General features: G+C 46.2%; 1 protein-coding gene across 5 annotated transcripts in view; it reads right to left on the bottom strand.

Annotated features, from left to right (window-relative positions):
* Positions 1–18,625, bottom strand: part of TRAK1 (trafficking kinesin protein 1) — a 162,969-nt gene that overhangs the window by 67,628 nt on the left and 76,716 nt on the right. The gene's annotated exons all lie outside the window — the stretch shown is intronic.

An 18,625-nucleotide genomic window follows, 5' to 3' on the forward strand; every position in this document is an offset into this window, starting at 1 on the left:
GGGCATATGTATTGTCATAATTAATGTATGTGCATGTCCCCCCACCCACCTCCGTGCGTCCGTCCCCCTGCTGGTTCGGGCTGGTGGCCCCCCCCCCCGTTCTCCGTGACTCGCCCCCCCCCCCCTCCCCGTGACTTCCCCCCCCCCCCATTCCCCGTGACTTCCCCCCCCCCCATTCCCCGTGACTTCCCCCCCCCCCCCCATTCCCCGTGACTTCCCCCCCCCCCCCATTCCCCGTGACTTCCCCCCCCCCCCATTCCCCGTGACTTCCCCCCCCCCCCCCGTTCCCCGTGACTCTTGGCTCGCCCCCCCCCCCCCCCCGTTCCCCGTGACTCGCGCTCCCCCCCACCCCCCCGTGGCACCCGCTTGGTCCCCCCGATGTGGCCGTCCGGCTGAGTGAGGCGCATGCAGGCGGCGGCAGGAAGCGCCCTGTGTGGGCCTGAGGCACGAGGCTGTTACTGGAGCCATAAGCTGAGGCGGGACGCGCAGTGACTTACCTGTGCGGGAGGTAGCGCCGGGGAGGTAAGGGAGCGGCTGGGGGTAGGAGGGCCGCGCTTCCCGTCCGGTGCAGGGCGGCGCACGTGATGGGGGGGAGAGGCGGCGGACAGAGGGTGAGGAGGGGGGGTGAGGGGCTCTGGAGCAGCATCGTGCGGTGGATTTTCGGGGTGAGTGTGGGGGGGGGGGGGGGGTGAGGGTCTCCGGAGCAGCATCGTGCGGTGGATGTTCGGGTGAGTGTGGGGGGGGGGGTGAGGGTCTCCGGAGCAGCATCGTGCGGTGGATGTTCGGGTGAGTGTGGGGGGGGGGGGTGAGGGTCTCCGGAGCAGCATCGTGCGGTGGATGTTCGGGTGAGTGTGGGGGGGGGGGGGGGTGAGGGGCTCCGGAGCAGCATCGTGCGGTGGATGTTCGGGTGAGTGTGGGGGGGGGGTGAGGGGCTCCGGAGCAGCATCGTGCGGTGGATGTTCGGGTGAGTGTGGGGGGGGGGGGGGTGAGGGGCTCCGGAGCAGCATCGTGCGGTGGATGTTCGGGTGAGGTCTGGGGGGGGGGGGGTGAGGGGCTCCGGAGCAGCATCGTGCGGTGGATGTTCGGGTGAGTGTGGGGGTGGGGGGTGAGGGGCTCCGGAGCAGCATCGTGCAGTGGATGTTCGGGAGAGTGTGGGGGGGGGGGGGTGAGGGGCTCCGGAGCAGCATCGTGAGGTGGATGTTCGGGTGAGTGTGGGGGGGGGGGTGAGGGGCTCCGGAGCAGCATCGTGCGTTGGATTGTGGTGGGGGGGCTCCGGTGGGGGGGGGATCCGGAGCAGCATCGTGAGGTGGCATCGTGCGTTGGATGTGGGGGGGGGGGTGTCGGGGGGTGGGGGGGTTGGGTGTGCTCCGGGGATGTTCGGGTGAGGGGGGGGGGGGTGGTGGAGCAGCGTGCGTTTGCTGGTTCGTGTGAGGGGGGGGGTGTATGTTTGGGTGAGGGGGGTTGGTGATGGGCTGCAGTAGCGGGAGAGCTGTGGCGTGCGTTCGTAGTGTGCATGAGGTTGGGGGGGGGGGGGTGGTGGTGGAGGGGGGTGCATGAGGTTGGGGGTGGTGGTGGTGGAGGGGGGTGTTTGTAAGAGGCAGTGTTGCGCTGTTTGTTCGTGCGGTGTGTGGAGGTGAATGTTGATATAGAGATTCTGTACCTGATCTGTGGCGGTGAGGGTTTTGTGGGTTGAGAGGTCGCCCCAGAGCAGTGAGGATTGTCAGTGAGGGGTGGGACAGTGGGGTGAGGGGTGGGACAGTGTGGCAGTGGTGTTGGCCGAAGGCCAATGAGAGTCAGTGAGGGGTGGGACAGTGGGGTGAGGGGTGGGACAGTGTTGAGGTGGAGTGACAGGCCAAAGGTGCAATGCGATTGGCCCTAGGGACACAGGGCATGCAGACAAACATAGACATTTCAGAAATATATAGTAGATATATATATATATATATATATATATATATATATAATCAAAAAATAAATAGATGATACCGTTCTGTGGCTAACGAAATGCTTTTATTTGTGCGAGCTTTCGAGATACACTGATCTCTTCTTCCGGCGATGTTACAATGAATGAAGCAAGGGTATACTTAAAAACAGTGTTTCTTGGAATGTTATCTGTGCTGGTCCTTCCCCCGGTGTGGATGTGTTTTATAGCTGGAGGTGAGTGGCCTAAACAGAGATCGAAATTTTATGAGTCATTATTGACACAAGTGAACTCTCTTCCCATGAGCGCTAAAGGCCATGTATGTACATACTGTGCTATATGTATGCACACACAGCTGTCTCTCACACATACTTATACTCCTTGTTTTTCCATCCCTATACACCAATAGGGACCACATAGTATCCACACACACTTTTAGTTGTGCTACAAACTCTCACATTTCCACACCCACCCACACCATTTATATCCACTCCCACTCCACACACACCTTGTGTACAGCACTGTATATACTGTGGGCTCTCCATTCATTTTTATTCACACTGATACACACACACACTCTTTCTTCACTTGCCTTCAGGAACCTTTTGACACCTCCAGCCATAAAACACATCCACACCGGGGGAAGGACAAGCACAGATAACATTCCAAGAGACACCGTTTTTAAGTAATCCTTGCTTCATTCATTGTAACATCGCCGGAAGAAGAGATCAGTGTATCTCGAAAGCTCGCACAAATAAAAGCATTTCGTTAGCCACAGAACGGTATCATCTATTTATTTTTTGATAAATTTTGGGAATTGAACCAGGTTCCCCTGCTTCAAACTAAGTCAGTGTCTTTACTCACTGAGCCGCTCCTTCTGCCCTGCTTGTAATGTTCCCTCCCTATCGGTAGTGTTGATTCCTACCATATTAAGGCAGCGGCAACGCTGCCGCTGAGCTCGCTCATGCTTGAGAGCGTGATGTCACCAACTCTCCAAGCATGAGTGATCGCTGTCCTTCAATAATTTTAGAAATGATGGTAGTGCACACACTCAAGGAAATAGGTGAAAGTGGGGTACTTAACCGCCGATGCGCTGGTTTTGGGGCGCTCCTGATGGCCCAAATAGATCCAGTGAAGAAGAAGAATCAGGCACACGGTGTAGGAGCGTAAACCTTGAGATAGGCAATATCACTGCCGAAACGTTGGACTCCTTGGCACAATAAACCCCCTTTTCATTGATAGTGAGGAAAATTTAAACTAAAAGCATGTGATCAGCGCTCAAACCTATAAAACTATACCTAAATATTAACTAAAATAACCAGGTGCTTTACAAGAATAAAATGAATATTTAAAGTGTCCCCTATAAGGAAAAACCTAATGTGAATTCCTCACAGCCTGTTGTGGCAGGTTTGGGGAATGGCTGCCTTGGGAATATAACAACCCTATCCACAAGGGCTGTATACCATACACAGAGAGATAACAAATGACACAGATAAAACACAGACAATAATTCCCTGGCGCAATATCAGATAATAAACCTGACGAATCGGAGTAGTCCCATGATGCGCATCCATGCGTGATCCATATCTAGGCTTGTGATCCCGGGAGCAGATCAAAGTGAAAAAAACGGATTTCAGAGACCGCGCCATATAGACACATTCCCAATCGGTTATGGTGATGCTGATGCTGGAAGTGTAAAGCGTGATACCAGCAGCAGGAATCAGTCTGAGCCAATCGTGGGGGGACTTAAAGAAACCTTTTGAGGCCCATTCTTATCTATTTTTAAGTAAGTAGATAGCAACGGTGGGGTCTTGGATTACTGACCATAGGGTACTGCGCAATGGTTGTTTTATTTGTATTTTCAGACCAGCATTCTGTGTAAAAGAACGGGACATTGTGGACTGTGGATCTTCTTTATACCATCTTTTGATTCATGGGACTACTCCGATTCGTCAGGTTTATTATCTGATATTGCGCCAGGGAATTATTGTCTGTGTTTTATCTGTGTCATTTGTTATCTCCCTTTTCATTGATGATTAAGACCGTGTGCCTGATTCTTCTTCTTCACTTCAATAATTTTAGAGCAGGAGCGGGGGGTGGAGGGGGTGGCGTGACTATTAAGGGAGGAGGTGTCTGTCCCTCCATTCCCTCCCCCCCATCCCTCCTCTCCCCCCCTTCCCTCCTCTCCCCCCCTTCCCTCCTCTCCCCCCTTCCCCCCCTTTCCCTCCTGCCCCTCCTCTCTCTCCTGCCCCTCCTCTCTCTCCTGCCCCTCCTCTCTCTCCTGCCCCTCCTCTCTCTCCTGCCCCTCCCTCCTCTTTCCCGGCGTGGCAGCAGCGCGAAAAATCTATTTTCTTGTATTTTCTCTGGTCTGCCGTGCCACCACTCATGGTCGTGCGCGCGTGTGTCCCAAGTATACAAACGTCTGGCTTACACAGCCAATTATCAGTGACGCACGCGCGCGCACTATATTACAGCTCTAAGGCACCACCTCACAGGCAATGTGTATTTGCTGTAAATTCTAATCTGGACAATGAAATGCCAAGTGACCAAACCCACAACATGATAGAAAATGCTAATAAAGGTTTAACATATATTGCGTGCTGAACGTGCCTAATTGAATATTTAGCTTGGACTGCAGCCAAAAAAAACACTGCCAAAAAAAATTGCAGTTCAAAGACCGTAAAACAATAAAAATTCTAACATTATAACAAAGAATTACAGTTTAAAACAATAATTTAGCAACTTTGTCCAACAAGGTGTTCTACGGAGACCGTCCTTAAGCTAAATTGCAATAAATCCAGAACAGTGACACACAACGTATGTCAAACCGAAGACTTACTGTACACATTGCTTTTGAAGGGTTTTTTTGCTATGAAAATCCCTTTATTTATATGACCCAGTAGCCGGGCCCAACTAGTTAAACTGATTACAAGAGTGGTTAGAAACGGAATACATTCCACATGCACAATTACAGTGTTATTTCAAGGACAATGGCTGTAAGAGTCATTAATATTATCTTCCATCAATAATGCACTGAAAACCATAAATCATTTGCTTTCATGTTCACCCGAGGTACCGGTCCCACAGTCATTGAGAAACAAACTTAATTGTGAAGAAGTCCTTCTAATTTTCATCACACTCTCCCTCTCATACAGTACCCAGATTCCAATAAAATAATCCTCTTGCACCCACATCAGTTCCTCCCTCCACTAAACTTCAGTGGGATCACCCTCTCCTGTACATTTCTACACTATAGGTTAACAGAAATCCCTCATACACCAAGGTAGTGAATGGGAAGCGATTTAACTATGATGTAAGAGGTAGTTAGAGATCACCACTACTCCTTTATATCCAAATAGAACTACAGTAGTCACCTTTTTCTTTAAATACAAATGTTAATGTAGAAAACCATGTAGGGATCTATAGGCTACACTCCTTTGTTTAAAAGATTGACCCCTGTGCTGCCAGTCTTGCTTGCAATCATTGGCCTTTCTGGCAACAAAAAGGTTAAGTCAGTCCTTAAAACATTCAAAACACTGCTGCTTTTTTGGCACCTGGACCGTCCGGTCTATAATTTGGAAGCTCTGCTCTCTTGCCAAAGTAATATGGGTGACAATCCACTTAGATTGTAAGTTCTCCGGGGCAGGGATTTCCTTTCCTATTGTCCCATTTTGTTTGTTGCACTTATTGTATTATAAATTCCCTGTACTGTCTCTTTTTGAAAGAACGGAGTACATGGTGAGGGCCATATAAAGATATACCTGTACTGTATTTATCATGACCATGTCACAAGGAAATGCTGTATGTCTCCAAATAATGTGCAGTGTCTGAGCCCCTATTCAATATGACAAAGCCGCTCACCTGCAAGTGAAGATTTTAGTCCCATTCATTTGAATAGTGTTAGGCTGCGTCCCCGCTAGCGCTGAGCGGGTGGCGCTTGCAACGGTTACTTACATATATAGATATATATACAACATAAAACAAAAATGCCCAAAGCTACTTCCAATACATTGGAAGTAGCTTTGGGCATTTTTGTTTTTTGTTGTATACATTTAGCCACGCCCACTAACACTTCTTTTGACACACACACACACACACACACACACACACACACACACACACACACACGTGGTAATGGCTGGGGTTTCTCAGAGCTTGTTGGGAATCTGTGTATATATAGATATATGCAAGTCCCCGCTTACGCTGTGCGCGGGCACACACATTCAACCGCGCTCGGCGCTTATGTAAACAAAAACAAAAAATCTAACTTTCCAGAGCGCTCAACTACCCGCAATGCTGCCCTCCCCCCCCCGCGCACGTAAATGCAGGACACCCGGCGCTCATGCTTGAAGCGCTCTCCACCAGCAGGGACTCAGCCAGAGGCTGCGGTCCCAGTAACTGCCTGTGCGCACGGCTCGGCGTGCGCTGTGCGTGTAGCACCGCCCCTCAATGGGGCTGGGCCCAGTAGACACCGTCACGCTGAAGGTGCAGCCGCGCCGTGCTGCAAGGTTTTTTACAACTCAATCAAATTGAGTTCAAACCTTGCAACAGAGACGTGGCCACGCCCCCACCGGCGGTTCACCCAATGAGGGCGAACCAGCCGCGTGACGTAATGGCCACACCCCGCAAATCCCCGACCACGCCCCCTTCCATCGCAATCTTCCCTCTCTCCTGGAGACAGCAGATCGCGGTTAGTGCTGTGCACGCGCCGCCCCCCCCCCCCCCCCCGCCGGGAGCGCATGTCACAGAACGCACTGGGGACTCAGCCTAAGTCTGCGAAGACATACTGTAGGGAAGCAGCTTCACAGAATATTAAATGCGGCCCCAGCCACTGTCACGCCGGCCAAAGCAAACAGCTTCAGTCATTGCACTCAAAGGCAGGTAACTCATCTGTACTTTACACTGTGCACTTTCAGGAAGCATCTGCCGATTAGTGTTTCAGGCGGCTCCTTTTCACAGGCAGAAAGTGCATTGTTGGTACTGTACATCACAACTAATGAGCCTTACAGCCTTGGTTTTGTTATTCTTTCAAGAGATGCGAGTGAGAATTACACCTGTCCCAACGCAAAACCCTTATGGTCCCTCCATAAAAACGACTAGCAAAGGAAAACATTTTGCATACTTTGGTTATGTTGATGACAGCTTTACTTTCTCTTGCAAGAGCAAATCGGAAGTGTGATGTTTACCGTCCTATTAAATATGCGCCAAAGGCTTAAGAAAGCAAACAAAAGGGAGAGCATGGTGAGAACGTATTTTAGTCCCCTCTCTGGACTAAATTGAGTTGTACGCTTTCCCCGTGCGGCTGCTTTCCAATTTTAACATATTCTCCACTGCATCTGAAATTGTCCTTTAGTCACTACGTCATGGGGACTGACACTCCAGGGACGTAGGGACTAAAGACCAAAGATGTTTGGTTATCCTGCTTAGATCACGTTCTGCGTTCCCATGGCGCACAGGATGCGATCTGCCCTGTGAGAAAATGGACGACTCCTCTTCTGTTTCCTGAAAAATGGCAGCCGTGGTCACGTGACCGCACAGTGCTATAGGGGCCGTGGAACTCCAATACCGCGGCCCCTCCGACACTCAAGGAGGTTATTTTACAGAGCTAATAAAAAAAAATTAAAGAAAAAATAGGAAATGTACTGTTGCGGCCCCGTTTATTCTAAAACATCACCGCATTTTCCCTGGATTTTTTTCCCGAATGCGACGCACTTCACCGGGTGCATGTCGCATTCATGTTGCGTTCTCAGCCGCGGGCATGCGCGGTTGATGCGTTTATTGAGAATGGTTCGGATTTAATAGGTTGCAATTCTTCGCGTGTCCGCCAGATGGCAGATATTCATGAATTGTAATGCGCATGCGCTTCAGTAATGTGTCGACTTGTACTCAAATATAAAAATACTGAGTGCTGAAATTGTTCATCACTTTTTATTGGATATTCTATATTAAAAATGTATACATCAGCCAACAAAAACATTATTTCTATGGCATCCATATTTACCACTGTAGAAAACCAAAAAAAAAATGGAAATAGATTACTCTGGAATTTTATAACAAAGAAAGATGAAGAGAACTGTTGACATTGCAAAAAGAGTTATAAATAGGGCAAGCACCTCTTTTTTCTTCTTCTTGCTTTTGGAAGGAGCAGTCTATCCTGCAAATTTCTCTCCCAAAGATCCCTATACTTCTGTTATGCTCTAATATCTCGGATAGAAAAACATGGCAGAATGCAATCAGATTAAACGTCAACTCCAGCCTGATGTCACTGTGCTCGCTATGATCTCATTCATAAAGATCTCTTGACATACCCTCCAACTGTAATTATTTAGCATGTTGTTTTGGCTCCAGTAAAACCAGCTGTACCTATTACTAGGCTGACCATACATCCCGTTTTGAACGGGACAGTCCCGGTTTTTCCCTATTTTCCAACCGTCCCGTCTTTTTAATAAAAATGTCACTTTTGTCGGCCCCCTCCCCTTCCTGGTAGGGAAGGAGCGCGCTCCAGCGGTGTGACGCGCTCCCCTCCCTCCCACCCCCACCCGAGCCCGCTTCAGTACATGTGGGACGCGTGGCTCCCTCCCCTCCGAGCCCACTCCTGCACATATGGGACGCGCGTGCTCCCTCCCATCCGAGCACACTCCTGCTGCTCCCCCGCTCCTGCCGCCACCACCGCAGCCATCTGGTAGAGGGAGGGGAGAAATCATGTGGGGAGGAGCTGGTCGAGAGAAGCACATGTGTGGGGTAAGCAGTTGAGGTGGGGAACATGTGGAGAGAGACACATGGGTGTAAGCAGTTGAGGTGGGGAACATGTGGAGAGAGGCACATGGGGGTAAGCTGGTGGGGAGAGGAGCATGTAGGGGAGAGGGAGGGAGAGGGAGACAGGGAGAGAAAGGCAGACAGGGAGAGAGGGGGAGAGAGGGGGAGAGGGAGAGAGAGAGACAGAGAGAGAGACAGGGAGAGAGAGGGAGACAGAGAGAGAGAGGGAGACAGAGAGAGAGGGAGACAGGGAGAGAGAGGGAGACAGAGAGAGAGAGGGAGACAGAGAGAGAGGGAGACAGGGAGAGAGGGAGACAGAGAGAGAGAGGGAGACAGGGAGAGAGAGGGAGACAGGGAGACAGGGAGAGAGACAGGGAGAGAGAGAGAGAGGGAGACAGGGAGAGGGAGAATTGTTAGATAAATATGTTCATGTAATAAAACTTTTGTTATCGTCTTACTTATCGTCTTACTTTTTCATGAATACGGAATATTACATAACCCTGTCCCGTTTTTGCCATCCCAATGTCCCGTTTTTGTCTCAAGGAAATATGGTCAGCCTACCTATTACACAAAGTTTTGTGTGTAGTACTGTAATCTGCATTGATTAGGGGACTTCCATATGGATTGCCTGGAAGTAACTCCATTCAGCACGAGTAGAGAAACAAACAGTGGTACCTATTATTATGGGCAAAATGTTAGCAACTCTGTTGGTACAATTTGTTTTCGCATTTTTTAGAAGAAGAAATTGGAGGGATTTTACAGTTGTGTTGTTCGCTCAAAAAATACAGCCCAGAGTTATTAGTGAGGGTACATTCTTTAAAACTTGCAGTGGCAGCATTATCACAAACTTGTTAGTTTGTGATAATGCCAACACCATGTGTTTAAAGAACGTACCCTCATTAATAACTCTGGGCTGTATTGTTTGAGCGAATAACACAAAACTGTAAAATGTCTGCCTCAAGTTCTAAGGAGAAACTATGGATACCTCAATTGTTTAATCTTATGACTCCATTCTGTATAAGTCTAACTGTAAACATGCCACAGTTCTAAGAGGGAGTAGCCTGCTTTTAAATTAAAGAGCTCAAAGCAGCCAGCCCTGCTAAATGAAGATATAAATGTACACACACACACACATACACACACACACACACACACACACGGGTCCTGGTGCCTGAGTGTCACAGCACCTCTGGCATAGTGTGATCACGTGACCGTGGAGGCCATTTTGCAGGAAACTGAAGGAGTAATTCGTTTCCTCACATGGCAGACAGCATCCTGCGCTGCATGGGAACGCAGGCCACGATCTGGCACTCAATGGGTTAAAGCTGCAGGGACCCCCTGAGAGTGGAGATATTTATGTTTTTACATTTGCCAGTGCCTGCGTGGAAAAACAAAGATGGAAGCAGGACAATCAGAAGCTGCAATGTCATCTCATGTTGTCACAGCTTCCTATTGGCCGCCAGAGTAAGGCTGACGTCAGTGACCATATTGTTTCTTCCGGACAAGAATTGCTAAATTAAATCTCTAATGAACCACGGGTCCCCTGTAGCTTGAAATGCCGTGGTTGAGCTCCAGGGGACACTTGTTACAAATAATGTACAAATATATTTACATATGGAAAACCAAACAAGCAGCAGAGATTGCCGCTTTGAGGTTTAACTGAGAAATGTAATTGAGCAAAGCAAAATAAAAACACTGGCAATTACACACAGGCCTGGCGTTTAAAACGATATATAAAAACAGATTAAAAAGAATACAGTAGTCCAATTCCCCCTAATCCCTTGACTATAATACTGAATCTTGAACGTAAACAGAGAGCTCATTCCCCAGATAAAAATATTAACGTAAATTAATTATTACAAGTCTGCAGAACTAATCAGTTTAGGAGCTCCAATTCCTATGCGCATGCACCAGAATAAAACCATGGGCATAATGGGATGAAAAAACTAATAACAGAGCATTATGATCCTGTGTTGACAATCCTGTTGGTGTTTACTGCTCAGATATTAAACAGAATACCATATTCTGTTCTACCATGTGTGGAAAGTAACAGATGGGAAATATAACCTTAAAATTCATATTCCATAATCATATTACTGTGTATAATTGTTATTTAGTTTTAAATGTTTTCTTTCTATAAAACCCCCATAAACTGTAATCACACAAGCAACTGTCCATATGTCTATGAAACGCAAGCTACGGACTGCACCAGTACAAGAGTAAATTAATTTCCATTCTAGTTCAAAGCAAAAATGTCCCCAGTTTTGCACCAACGTTCTCAGCCGTGATATTCATGGAATGTACTGTATACAATCGTATACTGTGTCAAACTACAATAAGTGATAACCTGTGCAGGAGTACCACTGGTGGTACAGTATACGTGGACCAGCTGCTGGGGCAGCCAGAGGTTGTGGGCTGAATGTGGCCAACCAATGGTATAGAAGCTTTGACGCCGCTATAATGCTTGGTGGTATGGGAAGATTTCGTGATCTTTTTATGGTGGTATAGAACAAAAAAATGTTGGTAACTGCTGCTCTGGTGCAAAAGTACATTCAAAACTCCCTCAGGTAAGCTCAGATAGATGATCTCTCTTCACCAGGAGAGAGATGCTACAGAATTTGCCCTGTCGGCATGTTTTAATAAATAATCTTTGATAAAGCGTTAAAACGGGAAACGCGTCAGAGTGTTCTTTTTGGCTGTTACTATGCCCTAAAATAAATTTTTGCACCTAGGATATTTTGTGGTTTGCAGTTTGTGGTTTCCAATCTTCAGCAGCAGCAGATGCACCGCCGTTTTCCCTGTACTCTCTTTAAGGGAACTTTGACAGTGATTCTTGCATTCCACTTTTAATCAATCACCATGGATACCTCTCAAAACAACTACACAGGTTGTCTGCAAATGAGGACCACTTGCCTTACCGGCAAGCTGCGTCACTAAACCGTGCATGGTTTGACGAATGGCGTTAGGTGATTTTGCCTGCATGTGCTAAACTGCTTATGTGATCTAATGAATCATGCCTGTTTCCCTACCTGATATAGTCACAGACCAATCCGTCTTCAGGTTTCCTCTTGCCTGTAGCATGCCTTCCTTAATTCAGCTACTTTAGTTGTCAAATAAATAGCATAGCTCCTTTAAGCTATTCACTTTGTGGAACTGCCTTTATCCATCTCAAAACATCGGTATCCCAATCCTGGCATTCAGAATTGAGCACCCAAAACTGCAGACTTGGGAAGGCAAGGTTTACAAATCTAGCTGCTCCTCATCACCGGCATAGTACATTTATTTCCGTTCTCCACCGTGACTTATCGCAATATATTTTCAGGATCCATGTGAATAGCTGGGCTGGAACACTGCTCACAAGCTGGCTAAAGGTAGACCTACCTCATTACGCAACCTGAAAGTTGCCGAGGGAGGGAAATTATTGATTTAGATCCCTGGTATTTACTCCATCTTGTCCCTGCTATCTGCAAATATGCTGGTTTATTTGTAAAAAAAATTCTTCTACCGAGAAAATTACCCAAAAATAATAGCAGATGCCAAAATGTATAATGTAATGGTGGCAAATATATGTATAAAGCAGGCGCCACAGATCTTAGTACAAATGGACAAAGAAGTTTCTTAGAAAAGATCAATATTTCGTCTCACTGTGGAGTCTCTCTCAAGACCGGGAATGTTCTCGTATTGAGAAAGGCAGTGAGCCAAAACATTGATCTGCTCTAATAAACATTTTTGTAATTTTGTACAAAGATCTGGGTTGTCTGATTTACACCTACATGCGCTACCATTGTGTTGCAGTTAGCACCCAGGCATCTAAGGATTTACTTGAGTGGACTGAGAGCGTTAGATACCTTAGTAATTTTATATATATATATATATATATATATATATATATATATATATATATATATACACACACGACTGTCATCGATTCCAACTCCGGACGCGGAGGAGAGAGCGGCTGGGGACCGGTGCAAACCGCAGCCACGGGAACACACCAGCTTAATGTAAATACCATGTGAGTGCATTTATTGTGGATTTTATTGATGTGCATTAAACGTTGAAGTTTTAAAACGAGCACTGCTGATCCCAGTACATTATTTTGCCTCACCCACGCCCCTCTCTGTAACGGGGAGGGGAAGAAGCCCAGAATGGGGGAACTATAATTGAGACCTGCATTGAACCCCCTGCCCGCCAGCAGGAACGCATACAACACCCCTGGGAGTATCTCTGACGGGGAACCTAGGTGTATGCCTTAAAGACAACTGCCCTGCGACTTTACTCACACTGGGCCGTGTGAGTATTTATATATTTGTACATTTATATTGTGCAATACCACGACCCCTCCTGCACTCAACTGCGGAAGGGTCACCATCTATCACAAAGATACCATCTTGGGACAAGGTTTACACAGGGCCGTGTAAGCATACATCATTTAATATATTTATTTTATTTTTCACCGTCCCTTTCACCTCCTGTACTGGGTTTACTCTGTAAAAGTGTCTGTATTTGTCTTATCTGTGCATCTACTGATCCCTCGCTCCCCCTACTTTGTTTTGTCTATACGTTTCCATAAGGGCTTTGGATCATCCCTTTATTAGGGGTAGAAGCAGAAGGGATTGCAAGAACGACTCCGCACCATTAGCAAATAACCACAATAATTGGTTTCAACGCTCTTCTGAAATTCTGTCACTTAAGGTAAGCGCCTGGTTCTTCCATATAATATATACACACACACACACACACACGCGCGCGCGTGCGTGTGTGTGTGTACCGCTCAGCCATGGGTTGAGTGGAAAATTGGGGGAATACGTTTCATCCTGAAGAATGTTTTTTGAAGCAGAGCTGTCAATCACTGCTCTGCTTGCCTAGAGTAAGTCGCATCCCACAATTCCGTGTATACTGTAGCACTCTGCAAGGCATCATCGGGCGTGACCTATGAGAAGGTGGCCTCAAGCGGTGGACAGGTGCAGGCAAATTACATTTTGCACAACCTATAGCACAGACGGTGTGTGCAACTAGTGTGATAGATGGGAAACTGGCCCCATTTATGAGATGGGCATGTCAGACCCAATTGCCCAACATTGTTGCAGTGTCATTACTAGACCAAAACCTTATATTCTTCATCCAACTCCTCATAATTTCGTATAGTACATAAGTGTGTGACAGGTAAAAAAATACCCATCACAGAATAAACGCACCCAAATGTAATGATAATGTAGAACAGTGTACAGTGGAGATTAAGGTTTCTAATAAGCATGGTCTCAAACACATTAGAACTGTACTGTATACTGTTTTCTGCAGTCTTCGGGGAAAAAGAAATGCAGAAAATTACAACTGCACTGTCTGCCATTTGTGTTATTGGCACATGCCTTCATCTGCCATTTGTTCTGCACATGAACATTAAAATGACCAGCCTGCAGATTTAAGAAAACCAATACAGAATTATTGGAAAAGCTGCAGACAAATACAGATGACTTCACCAATGAAACATTGTTCTCTAATTGCCTTGGTAAAAAGCAAAGCAAATACAACCAGCTGGTCGAATTTGCATAGGGTAATCTCCTTTTGTAACTGCAGTCCCACTCAGCAAGGTTGCTAAAAGTAAACAGACACACAAGCACACACTTTTCTATGAAGGTCTACATTCTAACAGCAAACGTCACGGATCAGTGAGTAAGAAGGTGCAACTACATAAATAATGCTACACTATGCACGTGATAAGTGTAAGAAAGCAGCGTACAAATCCACGGCAATGGCCAGATTTATTAATATCCGAAACAATTGTTTTCTTGTAATATTTCTGCGGAATGGGTAGGTTCTTTAGAATTGCGCACTGAAAGACACAATTGGAATAATTGAAGAGCAAAAGTCATTTGTAAGATTGAAGAAAAAAATGGGACAATCAAGGAGTAATGCAGCTTTGAAAAGCAAAATACATTAATTACACATGTGCACTAGGATCCAGAATTATTTGGGATGCATGCAGCACTTAAGAGGTTAAACTCTGACCATTACCTAACCACATACTGTATGGCAGAGGTGGCCAACTCCAGTCCTCAAGAGCCGCCAACAGGTCAGGTTTTAAGGATATCCCTGCTTCAGCACAGGTAGCTCAATCAGTGTCAACTCAACGACTGAGCCACTTATTGAGCTACCTGTGGGGGGTTGAGTAAAACGGTTTTGAATAGCATGGGAAAAGGAGGAATCTGGAAGTCATGGGTTATTGTTCCGAAATATATCTTCTGCAAATTATATGGTACAGGTTGATGTATACCTTTGGTGCTTTATAAAAAGACAAAAAAAAAAGTATTGGTACAGCTCAAGAGACAGGGGTGCCCAATGCTACATCCCATTGACAAAACATATATGGTAAAAAGTGTCAAGTAAAATACTTCAATAATAACAATAAATACTTGGTTATTTAGTTAACCCTTTGGCCAGAGCGACATAAGCCTGCATACCAACGCCAAGGTATAACCTAATTAATGCAGGTCCTACACTACACTGTGAACACTTCCTTTTACCTCTGTAAGAGGAGAAGAACCATCATAGGTCCTGTTCCTGCAGCAAATAAAAAGACCTCCCAAGTTAAAAAGGTGAAGGAGGAGGAGTGAGCTCTGGGGGGAGGTGCCACCAGCCTCCAAACAACTGCTACCAGTCAGAAATTGATTAACACACATTCCCAGCTAGCTCAAACTCCCACACTCACCACATCAGGAATATATATTTATGTCAACAAGAGAGCTACTGAGCGTGGCACTTTTACCATATATGTTTTGTCAATGGGATGTAGCATTGGGCACCCCTGTCTCTTGGTACAGCTCAACCCCGATATAGCGCAATCCGCTACAACGCGGATCCATTTATAACGCGGTCTGCATGAGGCTCCCGATTTAAAAACATCTCCATTTTTTTTTTTAGGGAAATGGCCACCGTGCGAGGACATACCCGGCCTGAAAGGCAAAAGTGTGCAATAGAACTTACGTTTGATAATAGAGTCAACGACATCACACCAATCCTATGGTGTAGCAGGTATAGAATCGCTACCAGAGTTTGAAGGGTCATGGGTTCGATTCCTGCATGGTATGCTAAAATTATTAGTGTAGGTGTATGTAGGTGTGTGTGGGTGTGTGGGTGTGTGGGTGTGTGGGTGTGTGGGTGTGTGGGTGTGTGGGTGGGTGTGTGGGTGGGTGTGTGTGTCCGTCCGTCCGTCCGTTAGCAATAAAGCATTGAATGTTAAAATAAATAAATAAAACCTTGGAGATGTGCGTCGCGCACGTGGAAGCAGCCTGATGAAGCAGGGAGAGAGCTGCAGAGAGGGGAGAGCTGCAGGTGCGGGGTAACGTGATCCCGGTTATAAAGCGGTCTCATAATGTGAGCCCCGAGCACCGCGTTATAGCGGAGTTCAGCTGTATTTACTGTCCGTATATAATAATGGCTCACCTGTGACCATTTCAGGATTGTTACTGATCTGTACATGTGATGCACACTGATAGCAGGTTTATATGTCAGGCAGGCAAAGCAAAATGCAAAGCAGAATGAAATGTGAACACTATTCAATTTAGGTCAAAGACAAAGCTACAAACATAGCTAATCCTGTGCTAGTTTATTGTGTTAGCATAGGATCAGCCTCTAATTCAAATAATTTTTTACATTTAAAAATACATGGAAAAGTTAAAAAAAAAAAAAAAAAATAGGTGGATATGGTAATGTATAACAATTTATATAAAATATATATATATAAAATATATATATATATATATATATATATATATATATATATATATATATATATTCCACGACCCTGCTACCGGCACAAAAGATCTACAGCTCTGGGTCCCGGAGGGACTCATTTTGCCGTGCACCTATTAGGAGGCAATCTACATCCGGCTTCACGAAGGAGGGTCACGGGAGAACGCTGCTGTTTCGAGCCGGACTGAGAGGACCGTGGTGTTGGCACATTAGAGCCAATCTCATGAATGCTTATATATGCAGTACTCTTGTGAGTGGGCATTTGTTTGATTTTATGATCCTTTAATACAATTTTTTATCACGTTAATGCACTAGGTGTGCGCCTGTTTTTTCTTTCTTTTTTCATATATATATGTGTGAAAAATGTTTGTCTGTCTGCACCCTCACCTCATTGGCCTGCGGGGTGGGCTGACGTCACGGCACGCCTACGGAGGGCGTGACAGTCACACCATCCTTAGCATATCCCCAGTCCAGTAGGGTGAGAATAGGTGAGCGGGGGGGGGGGGGGTGGCTCTGTGTTTAGGGAAGAGAAGAGGGCTGCAGAGTGAGAGGTGGCAAGCTGATGGGAGGAAGGAAGAAGCGAGAGAAAGAGGGAGGGAGAGAACACATCCCACACTAATAAATGCACACACCCCACACACATCCACACTAATACATACACACACTCCCACACTAATACATACACACCTACACTAATACATACACACCTACACTAATACATACACACACACACACATCCACACTAATACATACAGGGGTAGCGGAGAAAAGGGGGGGTAGCGGAGAGAGGGGGTAGCGGAGAGAGAGAGGGGGGTAACGGAGAGAGAGAGGGGGGTAGCAGAGAGAGGGAGGGCGTAGCAGAGAAAAAGACACAGGGAGCGGGAAAATTAAATCCCGGGCAAAGCCGGGTAGATCAGCTAGTCAACATTTAAAAAAAAGTATTTGTGCTATTTAATTAATTATTCTCTTGCAAAATATAGCAGATTATGATATATACAGGGCACACACATAACAGAATATAAAATAAAGGTAGTGCATACCGCCCAAAAATATACCAAAAAGGAAAACAGGACTGGCAACTCATTGACTCCAATACAGGGGTGCGCCCCTCCTGCCTCCTTAACTCCTGCCTCGTGTCCACTCTCCTCCTCGGTTCCGTCGTCAAATGACGCCATGTGGTCATGTGACGTCACATTACCATGGCAACGTGACATCACGTGACCCTGTGGCGTCATGACGCCGGTTACCATGGCGACGTGTCGCCGAAGATCAGGTAAGAGAAGCTGCAGAGGCCTCACGCGGTCCCCCCGGCACTTAATTTAAGTGCCTTGGGAAAGAGGCAGGACCTCTGTAGCCGCCGCGCCCCCCCCCCCCCCCTCTGGGAATTCTCCCGCCCCCCCACTGAGAACCGCTGTTCCAATAGACAATACTGTAAGTGTCATTTTTCTGAATAACGATGCACAGAGTTTGAAGCAGGGGAGCCTGGTTCAATTCCCGGTGTCAGCTCTTTGTGACCTTGGATAAGTCACTTTATCTCCCTGTGCCTCATGCTCTACGGGACAGGGTCTCATGCTGGCAAAATGTCTATATACAGCGCTGCACAGCCAGCACTATACAAGAAAATAAATATATATATATCTCGCTCTGACAGAAATATAAATACACACACACTGTGTGCAATGGAAGCATTATTATTCTCATACAGCAATTATTAGGTTTGCATGTAACATATTGCATGCATATTGGCAATAGCCGTTTCTAACTTCTCTCTCAAATATGAATGTCCACTTCCAAATTACACCGATTAATCACAAAAACAGCAGAAGTTGCACAAATTATATACATTAAATCTGTCGTTTGCCAACAGCGTAAATAAACCACGATTATGTATTAATACAGTAGGTAATTTATTTTAGCGATTTTTATTTAATATTGGTGCTAAATCTTTAATAAACAGTGGTAATGTTAAGATTTAAATGCATTCTTGGAAAGTGGACAGCGTCCCACGTAAGTGGTCCTTACCTACAGTACTGTCCCTTTGTATGCTTCTAAACCAATGTGATGTCTAAGAACAAAAATGTGTTTATTAATAACGCATTTTTTATTGTGGATATTTTACATGGGATTGTTATAAAATCTTTACGGTTCAAATCATGAAGAATCTTCCATAACTTTTATGCCATTTCACTACAAGTC

The sequence above is a fragment of the Ascaphus truei genome, chromosome 2 (genome assembly GCF_040206685.1).
Source record: "Ascaphus truei isolate aAscTru1 chromosome 2, aAscTru1.hap1, whole genome shotgun sequence".
NCBI lineage: Eukaryota > Metazoa > Chordata > Amphibia > Anura > Ascaphidae > Ascaphus > Ascaphus truei.